The 27433-nt window shown below is 36.4% G+C and overlaps 1 long non-coding RNA gene across 4 annotated transcripts in view; it reads right to left on the bottom strand.

Annotated features, from left to right (window-relative positions):
• LOC137479433 (uncharacterized) overlaps positions 1–27433 on the bottom strand; it is a 513525-nt gene that overhangs the window by 374756 nt on the left and 111336 nt on the right. The gene's annotated exons all lie outside the window — the stretch shown is intronic.

Raw genomic sequence — 27433 nt, 5'->3', positions numbered from 1 at the left:
TATTGATTGTGCAATCAGAAAGGTGATTTTAATGTTATCAAAATTAATGCCCAACAACTACATAAGGTACTCATGTTTGAATTTTTTACCAAAGTATTTCTTTGTGCTTTTGGGGCTCTATAAGAATCACCAGATCTTTTACAAGATGTATGATGATGGGGGAGATTATCTGGAAGCCTGTTCTACGGCAAGATGCCAAGACCTCATTTGACCGCTAATGTCCTAGTCTATAGTAGTTGAGGGCAATCTCTGCTTTTTGTTAGGCAATAATTCCACTTCACAAAGAAAAGTTGTCAAGACACAATAATGATTGCTGCAAGTTCCTCTCTTTCGCAAAACACAAAAATCTCTGATTAGGCAAAGAACTAAGAAATTATAAAATAAAGATAAAATGGTTCAAGCAGAGAATGCAATTCTGGTTTTATGAAAACCAGACCAAAATAACATCACTTCCAGATATTTTTACATTCTTTTTGTGTCATGCCAGCAATGTAAAGACTATCTTAATACATGGCTGAAAATGTCCTTGTCACCAGCATCTCCTCAGATCTGTACAATACCTAGATCACCTGATCTCAGTGCATGAGTACTACGCAGAACAGGACAAAGAAGAAAAACAGCAAGAATATGAAATATCTCTTTGGCATGGTTAGTAGAGCAGTTCTTCAGCAGCTGTTACTCAATTTAGTGCTATCTCTATTTATACTAGAGATTGGTTTTTCCTTCAACAATTTCTAGGTTCAAGACATCAGAAAAGCACAGAAAGATCACCCATTGTTTTTTTTTTTATTGTGTGAAATGTTAATCTGGTAAGCACATGAAATGCCATCCTAAATCATAAAAAAACCCCATAAATAGTTTACTAACCCATCATTAATCCATATATGCTGAGGATCAAACAAAGCAGTGTACAATATTCTGTAGGGGTGGAGAAATAAGTAAATTAAACTTAACAAGTACTAGTACAGCCTGTGTTGCTGTTCATCCTGGCCCGATGAGTCTGTGTCATTTTAACATGTACATGCTCATTTATTATGTCACGGGTCAGATCAAACAGCCACCCAAATTGCAATTTTCAGAGTTGAAATAACATATAACTCCCATTTATTCTTCAGAAATCTCTTGTAGTAATAATTTTCACTCTGGGTTAAATATACATCTAGCAAAACACATCTAACAAATTTATGGGTTTTCCTCTGAAGTCAGCAAAGCTTTTTCACACAATAGTCCATAATGAATATAAAGAACCTGCTCTATTTACTAGGCCTTGTAATTCCTTGCTAAGAAAATACAAAAAAATAGAAATCCACATAGTAAATTTCTTCTCCTACTTGGTCTCTTGATAGCGGCACAAAAGGAATAAATGATTGCATGGATGGCAAAGATGTCCCCTATTGCATAATTACTGGCCAGGAAAATGAAAGGTTCTGTGACACAGACACCACTGTTTTCTAGTCCTGTAGGTCAGTTTTTCCTGCAAGATACCTAAAACTCTAGTTCCATCAACTACATTTTGTTGTAGAGTAAATAAAGTGTCAGAATGATCCTTTCTGAAAATCGACAGTTTTCTGCAGAATGACAGGCAATCAGCTCCATGGAAATTCATAGCAATGTGGCATCCCACACACGTCATAATTCACAAAGTCCTTGCTACTAACTATATTTGGGGTCCCAGAAAATCCTGGAAAGCCTCAGAGCTGGGGAAGTGCAAGAAGTGGACAATAATAAGTTAGAGAAAAGGTTGAGCTTGAACAGTGGCAGAAATGGACTTGGATGTTGGATTCGTATGCTTCCTGCAGGCCACAGAGCCGTTTGAAGGAGTCTAAGTCGGGCTGAGGTTTAGCTGGTAGTCACTCCAGATTAGATCTGAATGGTGTTCTAAGGGTAAAAAAACTCATGAACCCCTCTCAGTACCATGCCATCTGGACCTGTGATAACTGTATTTCAATGGTCTCTTGAGTAGAAATATTTTCTCTGGATTTCTTACTTTGAACTTGCCCAATATAATGTTTTTGATCTTTTCAATAGAACCCAATGTAAAATTTTGAGTTATGATACAATATACTTTAAGGTACTAAGGAAAACTAAAGTTGCATTAATTGCATTCACAGAATGTTTTAAACTTGCAGTGTGTAGAGGGAAGACTGACCTGGGCTTTTTATTTCACTGCAGCCTACCAAGAGAAAGGCACAAGGGACAGAAGAGAATCTTTCATTCAGGAAGTACTAAGTTAAACCCAGAGCTTTTAGTGTGTTCCATATTACACATGACTACAAACTCAGTTTAAAGCCATTCCCCCTTATCCTATCACTATATGCCCTTGTAAAAAGTCCCTCTCCAGCTCTCTTGTAGGCTTTCTTTAGGTACTGGAAGGGGCTGTGAGGTGCCCTCAGAGCCTTCTCTTCTCCAGGCAAAAAAACACCTACTCTCTCAGCCCATCTCAAACCGAAGGTGCTCGAGGCACCTTCTTGATTTTGGAGAAGTTCTGTTCTAATTTGCAAAATGTATATAGATAAAAGTAACTGACAGATAATGTCTAAACTAGGCACAGGTGCATGTGGCAATGGAAAATACAGCAAAAAAGAACATATCCAACTGGAAAAAATCAGAAAACACAGCATCATAAAAATAAAAGTATGGCTGCTGAAAGTGTCTTTTTATTACTGTCAGTGAGTTTCTTCTACACCCTTATTGATACCTCCACCTGTCATACTGCTGCCCTATAACTCTAGCCATGACATTCATCCACGTTGTTTACTCGTGGCATCTTTCACTTCCTAATGGGTCTTTTCTTTTTATTTAGGTCCAACATAAAAGCATCCTTTCAAGTTTGTTTTTAAAGAGGAAAACTATTTCCCCAAACTGAATCAATTAAATATCTAATATAGGTGTCTAGATTAGTGCTTTAGGCTTTTTATATAGTCATACATACAGAGCATACAAAGGCAAAAAAGAGCTCTGAGTAATCCCCTTGAAGTTTCACTAAAATGTTACTATGCCCGTAAGTCTGTCACTTACACCACTACACCCAGAGCTAGATAGACCCCTAAACAGAGTATGAAAGTGAGATTCAGAGTGAGATTTTTCAACAGCATTGACTTAACTTTACTGCAATTTAAGTCATAGAAATTTTACCATTAACTTAAATGTGACCATTTAAGGCAATGCTAAGTGCTTCTGAAAATCCAATCTGTAATCTTCTTTAAATTGATAGCTAGGCAAACTGGACAAAAAAAAAAAAAAGAATAGCTTTACAATCATTACTTATTTTTAAATCTACACATCAGCCACATGTGAACATGATATAGTCTGTGCACATGTAACAATAAATGCATGCGTACATATAAATGAACTGAATTTTTGTGTTGACAGATTATTTGCCAAGTTAAAGCCAAATGTGATTTGAAATTACCATGATATTACACTGAATAAAGAGGATTTATAATGGAAATACTTAAAGAACCTCTGTAATAGTGATCCTGCCAGGCACTCCTATAACAACATATATTTCATTCTTTTCAGTTAGTGCTGTTTTTCTTTCTCTGAATGTTTGAGAACAGTAAGTGAAATGTTAATTTTTTTAAGTCAGAACCATCTAGCTAAACCATCCAAATCGTTTTTGTATACAGAGATTTTATTTGTAATCTTTCTCTGCAAGCTGCTTTGTTAAATCCTAATGACAACTTTTATGCATAATGCATAAAATAAACTTTACCAATGTTTAACACACTTTTATAAACATGCAAAACCCCTTCATAAGTGAGATGACACACTGCAGGGCATGCAGTTGCAGTACACTGGGAAACCACACCTCCAAGATGACTGAAGGCATCTGCTCCGTGCTATTAATTTCTCAACATCGAACACATGTAGTTATCTTAGAACAGCAGTGCATCATATTCTGTAATTTTTTTATTAATAGAGAAGTACATTTTACTGCATGTGTGCTGTGCACATCTACAATCCTTCTCCTTTTATTCTACAAACATTTGTATTTTCTCAAGGAATGGGGAGAGAGGAAGACAGTAAGATAGCTTTTTACTTTATCAAAACACTTTATTTTAGCAAATAAGTATCTATAAAAATATATGCTAACAAGGAGTCACTCAAAAATGTATGGTATAAATCTTCCTTATGCAAGAGGCAAATAAATCAGAATAATAACAATGTATCACTAGCCTATGTCACTGAAATGATTTGTTTTACTCCTTTAATCTTTACCATATCTAAACTGACTATAATAAATGAATAATTACTCGGAATGCAGTGGAGTTAATTGAAAATCTGCTTGAAGTATAAAACCAAGAAATCATAACAACAAATACAAGGTTTAGCCAGTGTTTAGGAACTTGTCTTTGTCAATAATTTTTAAGGTTCAGTGTAAATGATACTGTTTACCATCGTACATCATCTAACATTACTTCAGAAAGTCATGAATTATTTCAGACTTCCATGAATATTAACAATCTTTAGAGTCATGGTATTTCATCAGCATACACCCAAGTATTAAAGTCTTATGGGGTTTGACTTTTCAAAATGAAACCAATTTAATTCGAGTTTGTTTTATTCTCAAAACCTGATTTCTAAGTCCAGCGAGGTGTATACTTTCATGCATGTGAAGCTCAGGCTTTCTTCAAATGTCAAAGGTATGTCACCTAAGACAGGGACAGGCTGATTGTCAAAGCACACATCTGGACATGCCCTTCCTATTGTGTGTCCAAAACAACTGGAATCCTGAGAGGAGCATACACTAGCAAGGGGAAGACAAAATTCAGTGATTGCTTCCTGCTTAAAAACACAACAAAACCAGACCTTCCTTGGAAACTGTACAGTTACATACTAATCAAGTGGCCAAAACAAAAAGCAAAGAAATATTGTTCGCATGAAAGTCACTGCTAAAAGATAAACCATTCATTCTACTGACCAACAGAAACTACCAGTTTCATCATCTTCTAAAAAACTGTATGTCCAGAATTTGCAATGAAGCTGACCAGCATGGATTTCTCTTTCTTGAAAACAAACACTTTGTAATAAAGGCTTACAAGAGAGCAAGTGCACTCACTCAGTTCTGTCTCCTGACCTGCAGATTGCTTGTTTCACCCCTACAACTGTTCTCATAAATTTAACTAGGGCTGAGATCAAAAAGAAACATGGTGCATAAAGTAGCTTCAACACAGAATACATGAGAAGAAGAAAAGTTGGTGCTCTTCCCATACACACTCTTGTGCTGTATCACTTTATTCATAATGCAAATCAGAAGCACCAGATTTGAAATTAGGTTACCACAGCAGAGGGCAATACAGCTCTCACATATGTCCTTGGCAAACTGTAACACATATACAGTTACTGCACAACAAAGTCACTGTGTTGGCTGCAAAACAGGTTCTCTATAATCAATAACTTCACTCATGTAAAAGAAGGATCATATTTCAAGTGTTGCTATTATACCACTGTCGTCTTGTACATACATAGTGCTGCAATCTTTTTTTTTACTATATAGGTCATAACCAGCTTGTTATAGTAAATGTTATAGTAAATATTCCATTAAATAACTCTGAGATAAAATAACAAGCTAGAAGACATAGCAGTGCCAAAAGTGTTTGCTGACAGTCATCCCAGGCAGATGCTGATTTTCGCTCTGTGAAGGCTTTCCTTCCTACAGGTCATACGTTCATCATCTCTCTCATGGTAGCCTCTCAGTTTTGAAGCACAATGATCCGAGGTTGTGAGTATGTTTGCACACAGGAAATAGCTATTATTGTGTGACAGATTCCTGACAAATATGCATAAAACTTCTTTGGAAAATACACATTTTACAAAAGTTTGAATAGTCAGAATGTGCATCCTGGAAAAAGAACCAGTGCAGTGTGAGTAAGTTCAGCCTAAGCAGACCAAACCTAACCAAAACCAGCAAGCTACAAATACTGTCAATTCTATCTCTCTACATGAAGTGAGAAGGAGGATGGCTGAAGCAGCAAGGTTACCTTATTCCATTAGCCAGAAAATGTTTTTTCTCTCACTAAAATCCACAAGTTGGGTGCAGTCCTCTGACCTAACTTATATCCAGATGACCCAGCAAGGGAGATACATGCTTTGCCAAATTACTTGCTGATGGCAAAATTGGGAAGAATTCCAAGACTCTTGGGTTCAAACCCAGGTTTGTGGAGGAAGTTCTAGCTTCTCACAGTAAGACTGCTTATTGTTCTTTTGCCTCAAAACACATTCTACTCCTTGTTGCTTTGACATGTCTATGCTACTCCTGCACTCTTTCATAACATCCATCCTCTTCAGTTCAAATCTCATTTCTACTACAATAGGTTTATTTCTTCCTCCTCACCTCTCTTTCTCATGCTTCCCAGTAATGAGTTCAGAATATTTTTCTGCTTTTCTCCAAGTTCTGTTAGATTTTCCCAGCAGAAATTTCCCGTGCCCAGCATCAAAGTTGTACCTGTAACTATGAATGTCCTGTTCAGCATCCCTAAAGACCTGGACCAGGGCAAATTAATTCTTTAAAGAATGTAAATAGCAAAAAATAGAAACACATTTAGGATAAATTTCCTCATCAGCATAACCCTGAAAAATTCCAGCGTCCATGGCAGAAAAACAACTTTTCAAGAAGAATATTCTTCAAGCAGACAGAGAAACTGTTTCCTCATAACCTTGTACTTCAAAATTACTTAAATGTTCATCAAACATACTGTGTTTGGGACAGATGCCTGACATGGAAAACGCCAGCTAAGGGAAGTTTGGTATAGTTGGAAACTACAAATCCAGCAATAGCAAGAAATGACCATCAACAGTGGCTTATTTCTAAACTCTGCTGGTTGTGACAAGAAACACGATGAGAGCCACACATAAATGTGCGAGTCCTCAATTGGTGCTTTCAGTTGGCAGCAGGGACTCAGTGCTTGTAATCAGAAAAGAATGAAGACCTTGCAATCTCAAGTTGACAGAGAACAGAGATTATGTCTTGTGTGGCACTGGATGGGGAGCCCTGAAGCTTAAAAGGCACAGACTGTGACAGTGTGAGCTACAGAACCGGGCAGGGCTGGCACTACACAGAAACTAGAACGTTTTGGGCAGACATGAATGTGGAAAACTCATGCTTGGTCATCCATTAGAAATGGATATTACCAGAGAAAACCTTGTCCTCTGACTATGGTCCCCTGCAGTTTGAGCTCTGGGCATACTGACTCTTATATTACAACCATCTTCTGCCTGGCTAACATTTGGAAATGGGAAGATTTTTATTTTAGGAGTTGCTTTCTAATAGCAGATATTCATTGAAAGAATGTCTTTAAAGAAGAAAATTGAAGGAATTGTTCCTTTAATACAGGAGAATTCTCCTTTAATAAAGAATTTTTCCTTTAATATTCAGAGTAAAGGGTAACATAATTAAAACTAGATATTAAAAATACTGTAATATTCGCTTAAAAGAAACACCAAACAAAAATATAAGAATTGAAAGCTAAAATCCCTGCCCTGAAATGTATACTTCCTCATCTCTCAAGAGAATAAAGGCAGCTCTACCAGTGTAAAAGAGGTGTAAGTAGACATAAAATCTATTCTTCTGAGTTTAGTTTTCTTGACAAAGTGTAGCATGTCATCATAAGATGATCTTATTCTATTATGAGAATTGGTAAGGCCTATTAGAAGTCTGTGGAAATGATCCCTAATAAAAAAGTCTTTATAAAACAAGGAATTCTCTTGATTAAATTTTTATTGCATGAGTAGACATACAGTAAATGTTCAGCTCATAGTAGTTCAGAAAATCAAATATATGGGCCAAGAGATGCCTTTTAGAAATCATGTCTAAAATTAGTAGAGAAGGAAAAGATAATTTCTTATTAAATAATTTTATTTTTCACAAGAAAGAAGAAACATATCTATCAGAAGATAGATTATAACAAAGCAGCTGGAACACTGGAACCTCTGTAATATATTGCACATTTTAATCATGTTTGATACAACACTCTTTATATGGATATCAATTACACTAATGACTCTTACATAATACCCCTGGGTGCATAAGGGATGTATATTGTCACATCCCTTTTGTCATAAAAATAGAGAGTAGTTCTATATACACACTAAAGTAGTTTCTTTCATTTTTATATAATGAATGAGTAACACTGTAAAAAAAAAAAAAAAAAAAAAGACATTTTACCCCATATTAGTTTAGCAAACAGAAGAGATTTCACATATGACAGTGCTAAATATACTTTTAAGCTGCTAATAAAGACAAAGCCTGAGGGGAAAAATTCTAATGATGAGCAATGCCAGAAGTTTTTATTTCGGGATCAAAAGTAAAAATGTTTCACTTAGGTATAGTCTTAGAGGCATCATAGAAGAAATCAGATTTTCCAATAATTTTTATCTCTAATAGAATCACTGGAATTAATTTGAGCATCATTACAGGTCTAAAAAATGCTTTTAGAGGTACTGTTAGTTGCATAACTTGTCTCTGTGCACTTTATTGCATACTGAAAACTGAGAAGTTTAATCTGTAAATGATCTGCACTTTCCCAAGCAACTGCCTAGAAAATACTACAAACTCCACAGTACAGTATAGAGAGCTGGCAGGACACAAGACTTATTCTCAGGAAAAGAATCAGAGAATCAGATGAAAGGGGAAACCAGTTTCATCATGGATTTATGAATTTTAACACATGCACTTCAGCATTTTCTGTCTCTGAGCTGGACCTACTATAAATGCCTGCAAAAATAAAATATCTCCCGCCTAGAAGTTTTTCTAATCTTACATGGGGAACACCAGTGGGCAATGACAAAGGTGCTGTTGGTGTACATAGACAAAGAAGTGTGGCCTCACTAACCGTGCTCTACCCAGATTAATCCACCACAATGTGTTTTTCTCATCAGACCTCTGGCTTCTCTGACAATCTAAATAATAGCATGGCAATTAATTTTATCCCAAGTTTTTCCTTAAGTTCAGTTGCTTATGAGATTTTTATACATTTTTCTTTATTCCAAGTTCAAAGCCCTGTAATGAATCTCTCAGTGATAATTAAATCCTGGTAACACTGTGAGCTGGCAGGAATTTCATGGTGTTTGTACGAAGGGGAGCCTGGTAATAGGGTGGCTCTCCAGAACCATACATTGCTGTGTGATGCTGTGGAATTTGCTGTCCTCCTGCATCCCTTATCATTTGAAGAGCTTTTTAATCATCCATAAAAACTAAAGAAACCTCATAGGAACCTGAATATGGCAAAGCAATTTGTATTCATGCATGTTTTCTCAATCTTACTTTTGACCTTCTGAGATAATGTATAAAAATACATGTTGGATTGCTTCAGATGATTTTTTTCATTCGTAATTATTTAACATTGATTTTGATTCAGCTATGAAAGCTGATGTGCCTTTCCCATTTTGAACAAAAAAAGTAAAACTTCAGGATATTTAAATATTAAAAAGTGACAACTGCATATGCATAGCAAGTAACTACCTCTCCAGGATACTTCAGAAAATTGTGTTTAGTAGAGTACTTGTGATAAATTATGTATTTATTGTAACAGGGTCAGAAGCTGTTACAATTTACTGTGCTTGGTCAAAAATTCACTTTTATAAAAAGTACTTCAGTGTCTCAATGTACATTTAAATGAGAACTTGGATGCACCAAACACATTGATTTTCATGGGAGACAAGATAAACATCTGAGATCAAATTTTGCTGTGACTTACATTGGTATAAAAAAACCCAAAGCATAGTCATCCTACCAATTTCCATATATTTTGGTCTTTCCTTACAGACACAAATATAAAAAAGTAATGTGGAAGTTGGCACCTATTTTGCAAGAACAGGTAATGTGTACACCGTGCTGTTGTTTTGCTAACAAGCAATACAGGAGAATGGCTTCTAACAAAGAAAGTGGCAGTAAATGAAACACTGGGTTTGCATCTTATAGAGCTGAATTTTAAAAGTTGTGATTCATGTGCCTGAGCACATATTATGTGATTAAAAAATTAATTCTCAACATCAATTCTTTAATTTTTATAAACTTGCTACATTTTTAGTACAACCTGCTGTCACCAGGACTAGCTCCTGGAATTATTTACCTTAAGGTTTTTTTGAGGTGTCCATAAGAAACTTCAACAATGTCACTGCTATAGCAAACTTTTGAACTGGGAGAAAGAGGAAGTTCTTAACTCACAGAACTTTCTTTTCCATGTCACTATATCTTGCTGAGGTTTTGCATAATTATAAACTTCTGGAAAAACAAAGTGTCCTGTCTCTGCTGAGCAGTCAGCAATTACAGAATGTCAAAACATTATCTGCAAACCAACACTTTGTAATCTATAGCTGAGTCTGTGCCCAGTCAAAGAAACTGGAAAACCATCCTTAATGTACTGGGAGTCCCAGTGTCAACCAGCCTGGATGGAGAAGAGAGAAAGATGCCTTGGATCAATTTGCGATACTTATCTGACCTAGCTCACAGTTCAAGTAAATCATGCCAGGAATCAGGCTTTTCCTACTGTGTAGCCATTTAGACCTAACATCCATCACATTTCAGGCACAAAAAGTTCAGGTTTCAAATTCTCATTGGGGTCCAGGGTAACTGTTAGAGATCCATATAACCATAGAAATGTACTTCTCTTTTTCCACTAAGATATTAAAAAGCTGCTGTCTATGATTGCTACCCATGGAATGCATTAAATGAGACAGAAACCAGGAGAAAAAATTAGCAGGTGATCATGTAATATGGCTCTGCCATAGTGAATATGCAAAGAGAGGAAGCGTAAGCATCGCAAGCAACCTACAGTCCAGCGTTTCCTGATTTACAAATACTTGCCTGCAGACTCAGCACTGCAGCACGAGCACACTGTTCTCACAGTGCAAAGGTTACATAGTCTGTAAGAGTAGTGAATGCAGTGCAGCGGAGACGCTCAGGAGAGCTTAAATTTACTAACTCCAATCCTGATAGCTATCTTGCTGTAGCACTTTGAAAGTGACTGCCTGCTGCAAAGTCTTCATGGCAGGTAGGGTTAACCAGCCCACATTAAGGCTCTTGCTGCTATGAAAAGACAGCAACAGTACCTACTTTAAAGTTGGCTTCCATACATTGATCTCATATTGCTGTCACTGTTCTGTTGACCAGTCCTTATTACACAAATATAATTTAGGAATACTCATTTTAATATTATTCTTTCAAATGGAAATTAATTGACAAAATTTTTTAACTCATTTAAGTACACAACAAAGCCTCATTTCCTCATCATAAAATTCTCTCACCCATAAATAATAAATAAATGGCTTCTGTGTTCAGAAAACATCTTCTCTTGCTCTAGGCAATAATTGGTTCAGCTGCACTGTTTTTGCCATTGTGCTAGCCAATGTATGGTGGGGTTTTTTGGCTAGTAAAGAGTACAGCTATACCTGAAGTACAACTGGATGTCTGAAACACTGAATATATAAGCCATAAGACACTGGAATAGACATAAGATATTATGGTGCAGCCTTTTAAAGTTCAATACATGTGTGTATACCTGCATTTGCTTTGAAATACCTATTCCAAGAAAGAAGGATCAGTATAAATCACTAATTTTATAACATACAGGTGGAAATGAAGAATGTTACTGAAGGAAAGAAAAATACAAAACCTTAAAGCAATTCTTAGTGGACTGCTAGAAACTTTCTTTTCCTTTTACTAATTTGGGGGCCATGTACTTTTCTGGAGATATACCTCAACCTACTCTTTCCTGGATCAGAGCAAATGAAGTTTGATTTCTGTAAGGACATTCAGTTGAGGGAAAAAATTAAATCAAGAACTGAGTTTTCATTAGTTAGGATTTTCTTTTTAATTTGAATTTATTGCATAACTGATTTTAGTAAATTGGACCTTATCCCTAGTCTTCTGTTGATATGAAAAACTGAGAGGGAATCAGCTTACATTTCTTTAAAAGTTTCTGTATTGAATGAATTTGGCCGCATTTACATGTTTGCTTATGTTTCACATACACCCCAGGTTACATTGATGATGCCACAGAAGCAACACTGACTTTATTGCTCTCACATTACGCTGAAACCACAGTAGAACTTGTCTGCTACATGTGTACTTTGGATTCCTTAGTTGTTTGATCACATTGATGAAGGGATATGCAATCAATCTCCTACTAAGACAGTGAGTAGTATTGGCCATAACTCATTACTCCATCAAAGGATTTGGCATTTCAATCGATGGGAAATGATGTGTGATCATTCTAATTTATTATACATCATTTCCCATCAATCGGTGTGCTGAAGCTTTGACATAATAAGTAGTTACAGACACTGTCAATCATTCTTGGTCAAATACCTCTGAATGCTGCCATTTGATGCACCTTCAGCCATTCATCCAAACAGCAAATATTCACCCAAGACATTCAGCAATCAGACTGTAACTAGAGGTCCATAAAAAGACTCACAAAAGTGCTTAGGAACATCTCAAAAACTTTAAGAATATGTGAAACTGAAGGTAAAAAGGCTTATAAGGAAAGTGCACTTTAAAAAAATGCATCAAAATTGAGGAGCCAAATCTGTACAGGAACAGTGTCCAGCTCAAAAAAGACTAAAAAAATGCAAGCTTCAGTATTATGCTGGGTTTTGGCAGGACCCTCTGCTATGCTGGCCACCTCTTACTTTGAGAAGGAGCTCAGTTCTGCTGATTTGTGTCAGTACAACTCCTTTTGTCTTCTGTGGAATTGTATGGGCAAGTAAACCCAGGCCACAATTAATCCTTCCCCTGCTGAAAAGACTAAAACTCTTTAAATCAGCCCTAAGCCTTAAACATTCCTTCCCTATCCAAAATTCCCTTTAAAGGAGAACTTTTTCCAATGCAGAAGTGTAATAACGCCCACAATCATTGTCAATTTACTTATTAAATCAAAATAAAGTATGCATTCAGTGATAATTTTTCATCTGGACTTACTTTGGGAATCCACTACACCTAAAGGCCCCAGCACATACTAGATCAGTATGACACATAACAGAGGTTTTTCTTTCACAGGAATACATTAACCCACTTAGTTAAAAACAGTGGTTTCTCCTTAAGAAATCACTATTCCTTTTTAAACCAAGCCTGAAGTTCCTCTTTAGAATTTTCCTGTATTTAATTCAGTGTTTGGATATGGCATACACTGCCAACAAAGACAGATAAAGCATCTGCGGTAGCAAAAAACCCAATGAAATGTTATTCCTAAAAAATAGAACTACTTTCAAAGTCACAAAATTAGGCAAAAGCTGTGTGACTAATTCCTATTGCAAACCAGATAACATCTTTAATATAGCAAGCCCGCCTGTGATTCATTTCAGATGTCAGACTAGAAGATTCAGCAGACCTGCTCTAGCTCCACTGTCCACATTACCCCACTCACCCTCAGACATTCTCCTATGCTTCTCTGGTTCTCTCCCTACAAGAGAACTCATACTGTTCCTCTAATACTCATCATTTTGCCCATCTCTTTCTTCATATATTGTCTTGTCTTCCTGTGTGACAAACATAAAAGCTACTGTATTGAATTCCATATAGCAATATCTCATTATTGGTAAGCTAGTAAGAGATAGTTTTTATAAAACTATTACATAAAAGCAATACATTGAATCTCTTCTCTCTGCCCATCCATCCTCCCTACACTTTTTATTATATTTGTCAGTCTAAAATAACGCAATACTGCACAGCTTCATGAGGCCCCTAAATTGACCAGTTTATTTATTCTGTTACTATGAAATATTTTGATTTTCCTTTCAAGTTCTATTCACTCAGCTCCTGTACACTCTTCCAACCCTCTTACCAGCCTCCAGCCTGATCTTCTCTGACTAAGGCAGCTCCCTGAGAAAGGCAACCTATACCAACTATCAGATCTTCAAAACAAAAAACATTAATAAAATAAGATCAAGTTAATATTTTTTTTAAATACGCTAGTTTTTTCAAATATATTTTGGTGAATTTGTTGTGGTTTTCTGTGAGAAATGTTTATGACAGAGGCATCAGACCGACTTTGTCAAGCAAGTTTACACTCAAAAGGAGTAATCAACAGCCCATTCAGTGACTATGTACTCACTAATAATTCTGAACTTGCAAACATCAGTTGGAAATCTCATTTTAAGAGTTCTAGTACCTTCTCTTTCAAAGGGAGAACATAAATGTTAGTATATCTAATCAACATATACAGTGTGATATCTGAAATTAGAAATTCAAATAAATGCAACAATCTGCTTGCCAACATCTCCAGACCAAAAATTATTCAGATAAAGTATTTGGTGAATAATTTTGAATAGCAAATTCATTTGAGAAAATCAAAGCAGCTCATAGACAATTCACAAATGAAAAAAGTTGTACATGTTAAATCATTTATTATGAAGTATTTTTCATCTCTCTTCTGTTATTTGTTTTTCCATTCAAGGCAAGGACAGCTTCAGAAATGGGCATAAAAAGGCAAAGAAAAAAAACATCTACGCTTTTCTTACTTGGCATCTTCTAGTAATTCTTGAGTATTTACCTATTTATTGAGAAGGGAAGAAGTTAGGTGTTGACCCACCCAAGAAGAAAAACATCCACCCTAGCGAAAAGATTATATACAAAGTTCCAGGCTGATGAGATTGGAAAGGAAAGGCCTATAGGCCTCATAATTAACAGACTTTCAACTATAGCTGCATTGCCAGGTGCAAATTTAATAACAGATTATAAATGATAGATGAAGTGTACTTCCAGCAGCTGTTTATAATCCCAAGCAAAAATCTTCATTAAGATAGTGTTAATGTTGTAAATCGTTATCTATTAATTTAAAATATTGCAAAATATCAAACATTACTCATTTAGAACACTATGTTGAAAATCAAGCTAGAAATTATGCTGCAAATAAAGTTTTAAAACATGAAGTTTTAAGTCAGACAATCCGAAGTCAAAATTCATGTCAAACCTTCTGCAGTCTTCAACAGCCTGTCCTGGGAATCAGACAAGTTCCTCAGGAACACTGCTAAGTGCTCCCTAAATTGCAGCTGTAAGAGTAGGGTGTGGAGCTGCTGGAATTCAAGACTGCCACATTTTGTAGATCCACTGACATGCAACAAAAATGCCATCTCTGGCACCAGGCTTTGCTAGAACTCATGATCAGAGGAAGATTCCAGATTCAGTAAGGCAGAGCACTAAGTAAAACCAGCTCTGCTGATATACTCAAAAGGCACAGAAAACCATGTATTTTCTTATATTCATCCCTTTTATACAACTTTAAGATAAATCAGTTTTGCAGGGAATAAAAAGAATGCACTGAATATGCCTGACAATCCTCATTTAATGGTGCAAAAATGGAGAGAGATGTGAACTCTTATCTGGAGGAGGCTCCCTTCTTGACCCACAGAGTTTAAGAGTTTGTGACACCACCAGTATATAGTGCTCTCCTATAGGAAATCCCACAAAAGCCTTTCTCACCTAAAGCTTCCATCCTGCTCATAAAGCTCCAGCCTCAGAAATGCCATGAATGGAACATCCCCATCTGCTCCAAAATTTACCTCACACTGTCAAGCAGCCATAGTCTGTTATGTTTAGTGGAAAGGGTTTTTACAATGCTTCAGCAAGAGAAGCAGCACATGGGAACACCACCACACCCAGATTTGCTCATCAGATAGAAAGACCCCAAAAAAACCCCAAGCCTCTATGTATTTGTTTTATACAGTGTATTCTGTGCAGTCCTTACAAGACAGAACCCAACATCACCATCCATTAGAAAAATTCATCCAAGTTTTCCTGAAAAGAGTTACAGAGAAAGCCTTAGGATTAATCTCTACAATTCATGTTTTAATTCACATTTTTAATACATTTCTAAAAGGGGGAAAAAAAAGAGACCACCAAGCTGCAAGATAAGCACTAGATTTGTAAAATCCACTAGGTACTATTAGCTAAATAACCTTACAGATGCTTAGTAATGATTACTTAAATGTGTAGAAATTCCTAGATAAGCTACCATAAATACATTTGTTTCCAAAAGGAGCTGGTCCTTCAAAGCCCTTTTCTTTCCTTCCTTACTTTTTTTATTTAACAATGTTCAGAACAGTCTCAAATGACACTCGAGTCATGACCAAATATATGAGCTGCTTTCAACAGCTGTACTATCTCAGTTCCCAACTACAGCAGAACTCCCTACTTCTAAAGAAAGTAACCCCCCTTTCAGTTAACTTTCCTTCCCTTCCTCCAGCTCAAAGGTTTAAACCTCTTTACTTTCCCCCTTGAGCAAGAGGAAGCGAAATTCCATTTGATCATCTGCATGACGAATACATGGGTAAAAGAGATGCAAAAATTAGTGTGTGTTAAATAAAATTATCAATAAGCCACTATAATATAAATTTAAATAAGAAAACTGTACTGTATCCTTGGATTTAAGTCTCTCTATTTATTGAATGCACAATATAAGAAATCGTTCATAGTTAACCTAAATGTTTTCTGTCCTTACATACTCTATGCACACCTTAAAATCATACATTTTCATGTGTACAGAGAAAAAATGTATTGTATAGGAAATTAATTTCCTGAGAGTTTTGTGGCCAAAATAAAATTGTAATTTCTTACTTTCCCAGAAAAAAATGCACTGCCATTTTGGAAAAGAATGCTAATAGAGTCTATGTCAGGTGTAAGTAAATTTTTCCCTCAAATTAAAGCACTGCCATACACAGTATCTCGAGGGAAAAAAAAATTATGAGAATTTCACCAATAAAAATCCAGTACAACTCCAATGATTTGATCAGATTATTTCTCCCTTATTTAATCTGTATAAAGAACACAACAATTTGGTCCAGACTAGACAAATATATAGGAGAATATAAGAGTAATTCAGTAACAAAATATGGGGAAGCATTGAGATGCTCAGATTATACCTTATCATGCAGATAAAATAATTTTAATTCAATCAGAATGGTATGCTCAGGTGACCTTTTAATAGGACATACTCTTTATGAGGTATGCACCCAAATCAGCTAAATGAGCAACCAGTAAAATGTTTCTGAAGTTTATATCTATTAAATTCTAGAAAACAAATCATACTTCCATCAAACTGAATAAAAAAAAAAAGACTCAAAATATTAATAATTTCTGACAGGCCTTGCATGGTCTGCACCATTAGACATGAAAAATGTGATTAATGTTAATAACAGGGCTCATATGTAAAAGTAAAGAAAAAGTGTAAATCATGGCTGCACAAATGTAATCTTTTATGTATAAGCAACAATAAATTATATATCAAATTGATGTTTTTAACCTAATAACTGCTTGCAAGTTGTGCAATTTTCAATTTTAAAATCACAGTACTTTAACCCTTACTATCAACCCTTGGGTAGTGGTACAATATCCAATAAATGCAAACTGTGTGCTCCTCTTTCAGACATGGCTTCTTTTCTTGACTTAAGGATTTTTTTAAAGTATTTTTCTGCTTTTTTTTCCCCCCAAAACCCCAAATCTGCAGTCATTAATTAGCCCACACATGAACCACGTGAAGAAGCTGGTATAAGGAAGAAGCAATCACTTTAAATGACAGATTACAATGACACAGAAGGATCACTTTTGGTGTTTCAAGTTAATAATATGAAAGATTTGCCCTCTATGATGCATTATGTTAAAAACCCACTATGTAGCCACATTCAAATAAGATTCTTATTTAGATCAGAAAGATTAACAACTCTGAAAAAGTAATTCCAAACTATGAGACACCCATTTACAAAATACAAGTATAAATTTGTTACACATTCATAAGATTGGTTAAGGCATCAGAGTATATTGCTTTGCCTTCCATATAATTTTTTACTTATAAATAAAATGCATGTATTTTAAGTCTAACAGAACATTAAGGGGACAACCAAGCTTAGAAACAAAATGACCATATTCAAATATTGAACCCATTCCACTTATAATTCTGGTCTTTCAAAAGGAAGGGAATTGAGTTAAGACATATGCTTCCCTTAGCTGCACGTGCCTGTGCTTTTCCCTTAGTTAAAAGAAAGCATTACTCTCTACAGCGATTTCTGCTTTGCTTCTACAATGCCTTTTTCTTCACTTTTATACAACCTTTAGGTTATTTCACCTTTGGAGAAGGGAAACTGTATTTTGTAAATAACTTTGAAAAGTGCTACCTGTTCTAGAGAAGACACTGAATTTCCTTTATTCTTTTACCTTTAGAAAGATTTATGAAATACAGTTGAAAGACAGATTCAACCACAAGGCAAAACAGCTGGTTTCCAAACCCTAGAAATTTTCTGAGGTATTCAAAGCAGAGGTTTTTGTTCAGACAGTTACAGAAATAAGGGTGAACCATGAAAATTAGATCTCCAGTTCGATTTGGAAACACTCTCTTCCTACTAAAGTTAAGGCATTCTGATCTGCATTTAGATCCCTATCTGCTACAAAGACTACATTAATTTAATGTGTTATAACGAGAAAAATTCATTCTTGCCACAGACATTAAAAAATAAAATTCAAAGACAAACTATTCTTCAAAGGAAACAAGGGCCCCATCTGCTGATGTTTAAACGTACTACATTAACACACGCACTACAGTTCTGCCACAGATAAGGTAATGAAATGAACTGCAGAGACAAATCACCACATTAACTGTACTGCATTCTTCTGGTACCTTTTTATAGGAAAAAAAGAGGTTTTAGGCCCTTGGGTCAATCAGTTTTCAGCGATTATGAGAGCTTTGTCTGTGAAATGGAAATGGAAGACTAGGAAGAATATTCAGGCAGGAACCTGAATTTGCACTGCAAAAAAATAAGGGAATATGGCTATTCCTACATATAGCATAACAAAATTATGTCTACATGCATGCAATAAACAGTTATAGAAAATAATAAACTACTATTATCCAAATGTCACCTTCAATGCTAAAAACATGAATTATCAAAATGGCCAAAACCTCAACAGAGATAAAGCCAAACTCTAAGAGCAACAATGAATGAAAGCATCTGGAAAATGTAAAAGTCAAACTTTTCTGAAGTTTAAAACATCTTGTTAAATAGTTTGATAGCTGTTTATTGAGAGTTCCTAAAAGTAAGCACTGTTTTGTTTACAGAAATCCCATACATATCAGACTTTACATTATGCTGGGATGAAAAATGGCAGTCAGCTTAATGAAGACAAAACAAATGTCCTTACTATGGACAGGACTATTTCAAACATTATATCAACTAAGAGCCAGCAGCTGAATTTATAATCTCATATACAACTATATTCTGCAATAAAAAAGCCCATAATTTTGCAAGAACTAAAACATCTTTGTTTACATGGCTACAACATAGAAAAGTCCCATGCTAGTGTAGCAGGATGAAGCATGTGCCTGACCTCTCTCCCCAAGCCCAGCAACACAGTCAACGAACCTCTGATCAAAGCTGGAAAAAGCACTAAAGAAACTAGCTCCTGCTCTTCTCTCCTGGACTAGCCAGAAGTGCAGCCAATGCAAGTCGGGTGTTTAATTATACAAGCTGTTCTACATGCCAGAAGTGCAACTCTACTGGGGAGAATTCTGAAATCTGCTTTATCCCTCCTAACTGAGTTTCTGTGCCATAGACCTATCCTACAAAAGTGGATATGATTCCTGGCTGGGCGGTGGTCAGAAGGCAATGTATGAAACATCTCACTAAATTAGACCACAGTGCTAGTTAATTCTTCAGTAAATACGAACATATTCCACACAATAAACAACACTGTCTTGATTTTTAACTGAAGAAATTAAATTTAAAATACTCTGAATATAATTCCAAGATGTGATAATAATGTTTAAGGCATAAAACTATAAACTTCTGTTTCAGAGTCTAATTAGATCTAGTGTGGTTTTCTGGTATTTTCTTATAACTGTTCCTTTAGTAGAGTTCCTTCCATTGGATTTTGTATTATAAACCAATTTAGAGATGTCCACAGTCCAGTCTGAGCACTGAACTGTACTTCAAGATGAAATATGTTAAATGAGGAATTTGTCCAGTGAATTGTCTAGATAACACTGCATGAGACCATGTTCTAGCTCCCCAGATATGGCATTTTCTCAAAATGAAATTTACCATTTACTTTAGGCACTAGCTTTCAGGTGTTTTTTAATAAATCATCCCTTTTTGAGCAGGTTGTTATTTGGTTGATCATTATCACTCATAAAAGTGAAAAACAATTAAAAGCTTTCACAAATCAGCTTGCTCAAAAAAGCGCCTGTGAATAAAAAAAAAAAGAACATTCCCATTCTTGATCACAGATAACACAAAGTTACTTTACTATTCCCCTTCATTAGATCATACATCAATCTCCAATGTGATAATCTCTGTTGGGAAAAGTAATTATATCTGCATCAGTTATGAGCATGTTAAAACAAAGCCACCACAACTGAACATTGTCAAAAGTGAATCTGCTGCTTTGGGTGAAGCTACATACAAGACAATGAGCTGATCCCTAACAACTGGTTAGTGTTGTTGGAAAAGGAAAAGCTCAACTCTGCCATCTGCTCTCAACTGTGTGCTCCTCACCACACACTCCTGACTCTGGGTCCTCCTAGACCTGGGCTCTTTCAGCTAGGCAAAACAGGGGAAAACTGACCCAGCAAACAAAGTGGAGAGGAAAAGATCCACACACAGAATCACACTTAGCAAGGAGTTTTACCCATGGCAGGAGGGGGCAGGACTTCATAATTCAGTGGAAGCCTGGGAATGTAAAAGCAACTTCCCCTTTTGGCAGTAATAGCACAGCTGGGACCATAATGTGACCCTGAACTTGTCAGCTGTGCTTCTGCATTTGTGCAGCATTCAGAAACCAATGTACTTTGAATAGTCCTGACTGTAACATTCAGCCATCGCTCCCTCCCAGGCATGCCAGTGTTTCGGGTTTGGGTTTGTACATCTGCCTGGGAATTTAATCTCATTGCACAGTAGATGAAGAATAAAACTGGCTGGGAATGATAACATTTAGTAAGTACTTACCTCAATTGCAATCTCGAAATCTAAATAACTTTAAAAAAAAACCCAAGAATTTGGGATCTTGCCTTCATAAATGCATCAAACACTACTAAGTCCAAACCCAGTATACAACTGAGAGTAGCTCAGCTGGTTAGAACATGATATAATAATGCCAAGATTTGACCCCTGTATGGGCCATTCACACAGAGTTAGACTCGATGATCCTTCTGGGTCCCTTCCAGCTCAGAATATTCTGTGATATCATCAAGATAACGTGTTTCAGTCTTATTGGCTTCTACGGTGTGAAACATCTAACAAAAGCCCATTTGAAATGAACAGTGTTAGGACCTACCTACAATACAAGCACCACAGATGAACCAGCAACTCAGTTGGCTGGCTATTTCCTTCACCTGAGTAAACAGCAATATCTATTGCACTACACATATACAGCTGCCGTGTAAATCTCAGTTACTTCCACTGTCATCATACATTTAGAAATACAAGTAGTTACACCCTGATAAGCAAACTTGTGCTTTCTATTACTCTGGAAGACATTTGTTTAAAATTAATGCAATGACTTGCTTATAATTCCTTAATGTTTTAAACAGACATGATTTTCATCACATTTTCTCCTTTTACTCACATGCACACACATTGTTTTACATAATGTTTCTTACAACTGCTCTCTATTTTATTTTTCCTTTTGAGAAGCCAGTGAACGTTCTCTGTGGAAGATTAAATATTGAAATAAAATTATATATACACTTTGGATAAACAGAAAATTAGAGCTATAGCCCAGCAGAACTTGGAACATATAATTTTGAAAATTTGGTGAAATGCTTCACAAACATTTTTTAACAATTCCTAGTTAATATTTTGATCAGTTCAATAATTTTTTATCCTTCTTTCTGCCTTCCTCAACCCATCATAACACATTTTAGCTTTATAAGAAAACACAGCACTCCAGAAATCTGATTGGCAGACATAAAGGCTGGCAGGCACAGAGGGTGTCTTTTTGATTTAATAACGATGACTTATATTGTTGTTTTGAAAGACCCATGAAACAGAATGGAGCTCTCCTTTCAAATCTAGTATTTCTATATCACTGCTTGTGCTTGGAAGAAGCAGCTCTATTTTGGCTGCTTTTGGTCTCTTTTGGAGGCATCTATTGATGCTTACTAACATGCTAATGAACAGCAATGCAGTGGTGAAAGTACTGGATATGAGGCTTTTTTGGAGCTTGTTAATACTTCTCTTTTATCAGCCAGAAGAGATGCTGTAATGTGACACCTGAAAGTGTGCTGTCTCTGAAGTGCTCCCAGTCACTGCTGGACCACAGAGCAAAACAAGGGTCTGAAATGAACATCATCACAAATAAGATTTCGACAGACTTTGGAAACACATAAAAAGGAAAAGAGCCGAGACTGAAGTTACAGGATAAACAAATGGTCCTGTTACTTTTGTCTTTAGTTAAGATCTTACCCAAAGTCTTTATGTTTCAAACGTAGAACACTATTTGCCATATACTTATACTTAATTAAAAAGTAAATTTACCCTTTATTTATCAATAGTTCTACAACACTGTCTCAGGACACATATAGTTTTCTTCCAGATACATGGAGCTGCTAAAGACTAAATAAAACCCAACAGCAATAACTAACCTTTAAAAAAGAAAATATTTAGACATCAAACAGATAAGGAAGGGTTAACTTTCTTTTGATAGGGATGTTGAATTTGAGTCCCCAGGTATGTATGGGGACATGTGAGTTCTTCTGAGAATTTCATGTACATCAAGAAAACACTTGAAAAGGTATTTTTGTCTCTGCCTCAGCAATTTAGTCCAAATGTTTCCCCTTCCAGGGAACCGTAACTATTGTTTAGGTGATGGCTGGGTGGGAGCTTTCTACCACTCAAAAGATATCTTATCTTTTACTATGAAATGACCCTTAAAATTGTTATTGCATTAGATTATAATTGTAGTGTATTTAGCTGTGAAATTGCATGGACGTTTTTGTGCCTCTACATTTGAGTACTCTCCCTACTTGTTAAGTCAAACAGCATTTTGTTTTCAGTGCTCAGTGCTGAGTATTCGTGGAGACAGAGGCATGCATGCACATGCACACTGTCTCTCTGCTCTTTCAACAGAGAATTTACGTCTGCTTCTGCTTGAGTTTTATTCTCCTTCAGATCAAGGCTCTCTGCTCTTTCTACATAGAGGAAGCCTTGCAATAACAAACAAGTATGTCCAAAAACCTAAGTATAAAGGAAGTATGCTCAGAGGAAATTGACAGTATTGCCAACTCTCATTATTTTCCTGTGAATCTTGTGATATTTGCTATTTTTCTTAATGTCCTAGCTGTTGAAATCATATGAATAAATGTGAATATGAACTTCCATGAAAACAAGTCTCTAGATTTCTCAAACATAAAGCAAAACCTGAAAATATTAACTTAATGTACCCAGGACAGATAAAACAACAAAAGGTAAACTAAAAATAAATGAAAAATAAGTGGGATGTTTAATTACAAAATAATTTTAATATAATTTCTTAATTTCAACTCAATATTGAATACGTGGATTGACAAGTGGAGTAAATCGGCTAAATTCCTTAGATAAATGCTGTGTGTTACACAGGACAGAACACAGGCAAGAAGAGGGAGGAATTCTTTCACTTTGGACATGAATCAGATTCCCAGGAAAGTGGTTTTGGCCTGGAGTTGGTGTAGTAGCACTAATCAGAGCTTTATTGCCAAGTCCACCTCCGCTGCCCATGCCTTGCTGTAGCACTCTAACAAGGATTGCTATGCTCAAGGTCTGGACCTTGAGCTATTCAAAAACCATTTACAATTTTGTACCTTCAGATATTTATTTTTGTCTATGGATCCTACAAGTGCAGGATGTGGTCCTTTAGAAGGACCCAAAATTTTCTCTATGTGCGAGTAAAAATTAGTTTTTATTTTTAATGGCTATGACAAAATTGTACTTAATCTGTGAGAGCCAGTATGTAATGGAGAATCCCACAGCAATACAGAGAAGTGTTCACAAAGTCTATCATTAACACAGGATCTGGTGCTCTGAGAGGATATTGATTTTTCCATATGAAATTATTTTTTTAAGTAATTAACAATATACCTAAAATAAATGAAGTATACATAACCCATCAAGCTTTCAGTTTAAGCCTCAAAAAGAGTATAGACGCTAAAGACTGCAATTACTGACATGTAGGAAAACAGAGAAACATTTTCTTAGAAGGAATTTTTAATTAATTTTGTAAACTGAGAAAAATGGAATGATGTGTTTAGAATGCAGTGACTCATAGGCCTGCAGTCACAACCCCAGTCCCTCTCCCAGTATGCCAGCATCCCTCCATTCGCACCAGAGGTGCAGGAAGCCAGTCTGGCCCTCAGCTTCTCAATAACATTAACATGACAGAATTTACTGTATCTCACACAACCTCAGATTTGGTGGGAGATGGGTCATGCTTCCTCCACTCTATTTCAGGAAATATTAGTCTACAATGCATAGTTCTTCATGCAAATTCAATGAGTACAGAGAAGGAGAAAAACTAACAGAAAATATCTTACCAGATGGAGAAAATTGAAACATTACCCTTGTTTCTTTGCCAGCACAGATCCATTCTGACAGGTTGGAAATGATTTATGGTTGGGGGGGCATGGAGGAAGAGAGTATGGGGAGAAGGAAACATATTTACACTAGCAGAGATATTAATTGCTTTACAATGTTAAAATCTTTGCATTGTTTTGCATGCATGCAATTAGTTCCAAGAATTACATATGCAGCAATATTTGCATGCTGATCTCTGCATGAGACAAATAAACCTCGAGTATATGATGCATGTTAGAAATTGTTTTCAAACCACTGTAGAAGACATTTTGGTAAAGAAATTGTACAATATGGCAACTCAAAAGCCGCAGTCAAGGAAACAAATTACCTTTGAATATATGAATAGGTAAATACTTCAGCATGTCCAAGATTAATACTAATCATTACTATTTTAATATATAAAAGGTTATGGATATTGCTACACAGCAGTGATCAGGCAGATATCTAGTCTTTGTAAATTAAACTCAGATATTTTTCTGCATCTAATTGATTTTTACATTACATTAGGCAGCCAAGGCTGCAACCTTCCATGACATAGTGTCTAAATAAACATTTATTAAAATATTTTAATTAGAATAAGAGGGAAAATACAGCTTCCAATTATGTTTTCAGAAGAAAAAAAATCAGCCCTATTAAGAATTAATGTAAACATAAGTGTAATGTAACATTTAAATGCAATGATTATGCCATATGATTTATACAATGTGACTTATTTCTAATTCTTAAACTTTTAAAAAAGGACTACTTATACTAATGCATTTATTTCCTCTTGCATCTTATGGCTTTGATCCAAAAAATAATAAGGGATACTAGAGAGTGAATAGTGATTTTACAAACTGAGGCATATCTGTGTTGAGCAAAATTTATCTTTTAGATGCACAAGACTCAATGGTCATTAATAACATTCCTCTGAGAGCAGTGCTCTTTAGAGCTGGAGGGCCTCCTGCTCTAAAATGCAGAGGTGCTTTGTCTGGTCTGGCTGTAAATGACACAAGTGACTGGGCTTCTGCCATTTCCCTTGGAACTCTCACCAGAAAAAAAACTTATTCACAGGGGATTTGCGTGACAGTGTTAAGAGTCTCCAAATTACTTGTAATTTTTTGCCATATAGATGCATATACCTGTATGCCCAGGTATTTTGGCTTCCTCTATTCTGTTTTATGGAACAGTGAATTTCAGATCCCAACATGATTTAGCACAGGGAGATAGAGTCAGGCACAGTACACCCATGTAATCTATAGCTTAAAGCACTGATAAGTTGTCACACATTATTGAAAACATGCATTTCTTGATAGCATAGTTTCATACCACCAGATATATGTGCATGATGGGGAAGCTGTTTGTACCTCAGAAACCAGCCAGAACTTGGTGTGGAAGCAAGGGCAGCACCTTCTTCACTTCAGCCAGAAACTGGCAATCACACGACTGTCACTGCAGGGAAGCAGCAAGGGAGTCTTCTATGCCTATTGGTTTAAGACGTTTTCCATCACCAAGAGCTGCTGGAAGAGTTTCTGTCTGTTATATAAAAATTGGCCCACTGTTCTTGACATTGATATAAATTTATAGACACTTAAGATGCTACAAAAGTGACTGGTTAAGGAAGATGGGGCTCTGTCAGAACTTATCCTCATATGGGCCACTAATTATTGGCATTGGTGCTTGGCACCAATCAACAGTGGGTGTGAACTGGCTGTCACCATTAGTTTATTATCTTACTGTAAAACTTTCATACCTTCTCTCTGGCAGTTCTCACAGGCAGGCAGCTCCTCACAGCACTGACTCCTTTTCTCTCTCTTCTGCAGAGCTGTCTGACTTCTACTCACCCCTATCACAACCACCTGACCCTTTCTGTCCCCAGCAACACATACTAACCCTTACTGTCCCTAACATGAACACCTGACCCCTTCTGTCCCTAGTAGCACATACGACCCTTTACTGTCCCTAGCACAACTGCCTGACCCTTGCTCCTCAGAGCAGCACAGCCAACTGACTCCAACTCCCTCTTAAGGGGCTAACCCACTCTTTTATAACACCCATCCTTTTTGGAGCATCCTTTCCCTAGTAGCACATACGACCCTTTACTGTCCCTAGCACAACTGCCTGACCCTTGCTCCTCAGAGCAGCACAGCCAACTGACTCCAACTCCCTCTTAAGGGGCTAACCCACTCTTTTATAACACCCATCCTTTTTGGAGCATCCTTATTGGACATAGCTGTGCCCGTTAAGGGCTACAACAAAGGTTGGCTATAACACCCATCCTTTTTTGGAGCATCCTTATTGGACATAGCTGTGCCCGTTAAGGGCAGGCCTTATTGGACACAGCTGTGCCCTATTAAGGGCAGGCTGTTCCTACTCTGGTAATTAGTCCAGCTGCAACTTCTCAGGGGCGAGATTGCCTTCAGCACTATCTCTATTCTCCTACAATCCATCTTCCCACAGGGTTCCTGCATTTTTTACAGCAGTAATTAAATTCTGGGCCATGGAGAGAACTTTTGAAATGGGCAATTCAGTAAAAAATGTAGGCATGCCTGCATCATGCAAACAGAAATGCAGGCTCCCAAGGAAAAGAGGCTGATACAGCTATATAATCTGTCTGTGCTTCCCTTGATGAATTTTGACCACTTTGAAGCAAGTCTTAAAGTACTGGGATTGGTAAATGAAAGCAGGAGTGGGCCATTTCTGCCAAACAAGCAAACACAGTACCTAAAACATCAGTTCACTCACTTTGGGTTGTACCCTTTAACAATACATATACTGATATCTTAATTCAGTAATTGAATATAGATACCTTTATCAGACAAAATTCAGGCATTTTACTCAATTGCTTATTATCTTAACAATTCTTCTTGTGAACCCTGCTGCTTTCATTTTCCAGAAAATTCTCTTTTAAGATACTAGTTAT

This window comes from Anomalospiza imberbis, chromosome 9 (genome assembly GCF_031753505.1).
Source record: "Anomalospiza imberbis isolate Cuckoo-Finch-1a 21T00152 chromosome 9, ASM3175350v1, whole genome shotgun sequence".
Taxonomy (NCBI): Eukaryota; Metazoa; Chordata; class Aves; order Passeriformes; family Viduidae; genus Anomalospiza; species Anomalospiza imberbis.
Note: the sequence above shows the minus strand (reverse complement) of the source record. Positions and strands in the feature narration are given on the sequence as shown.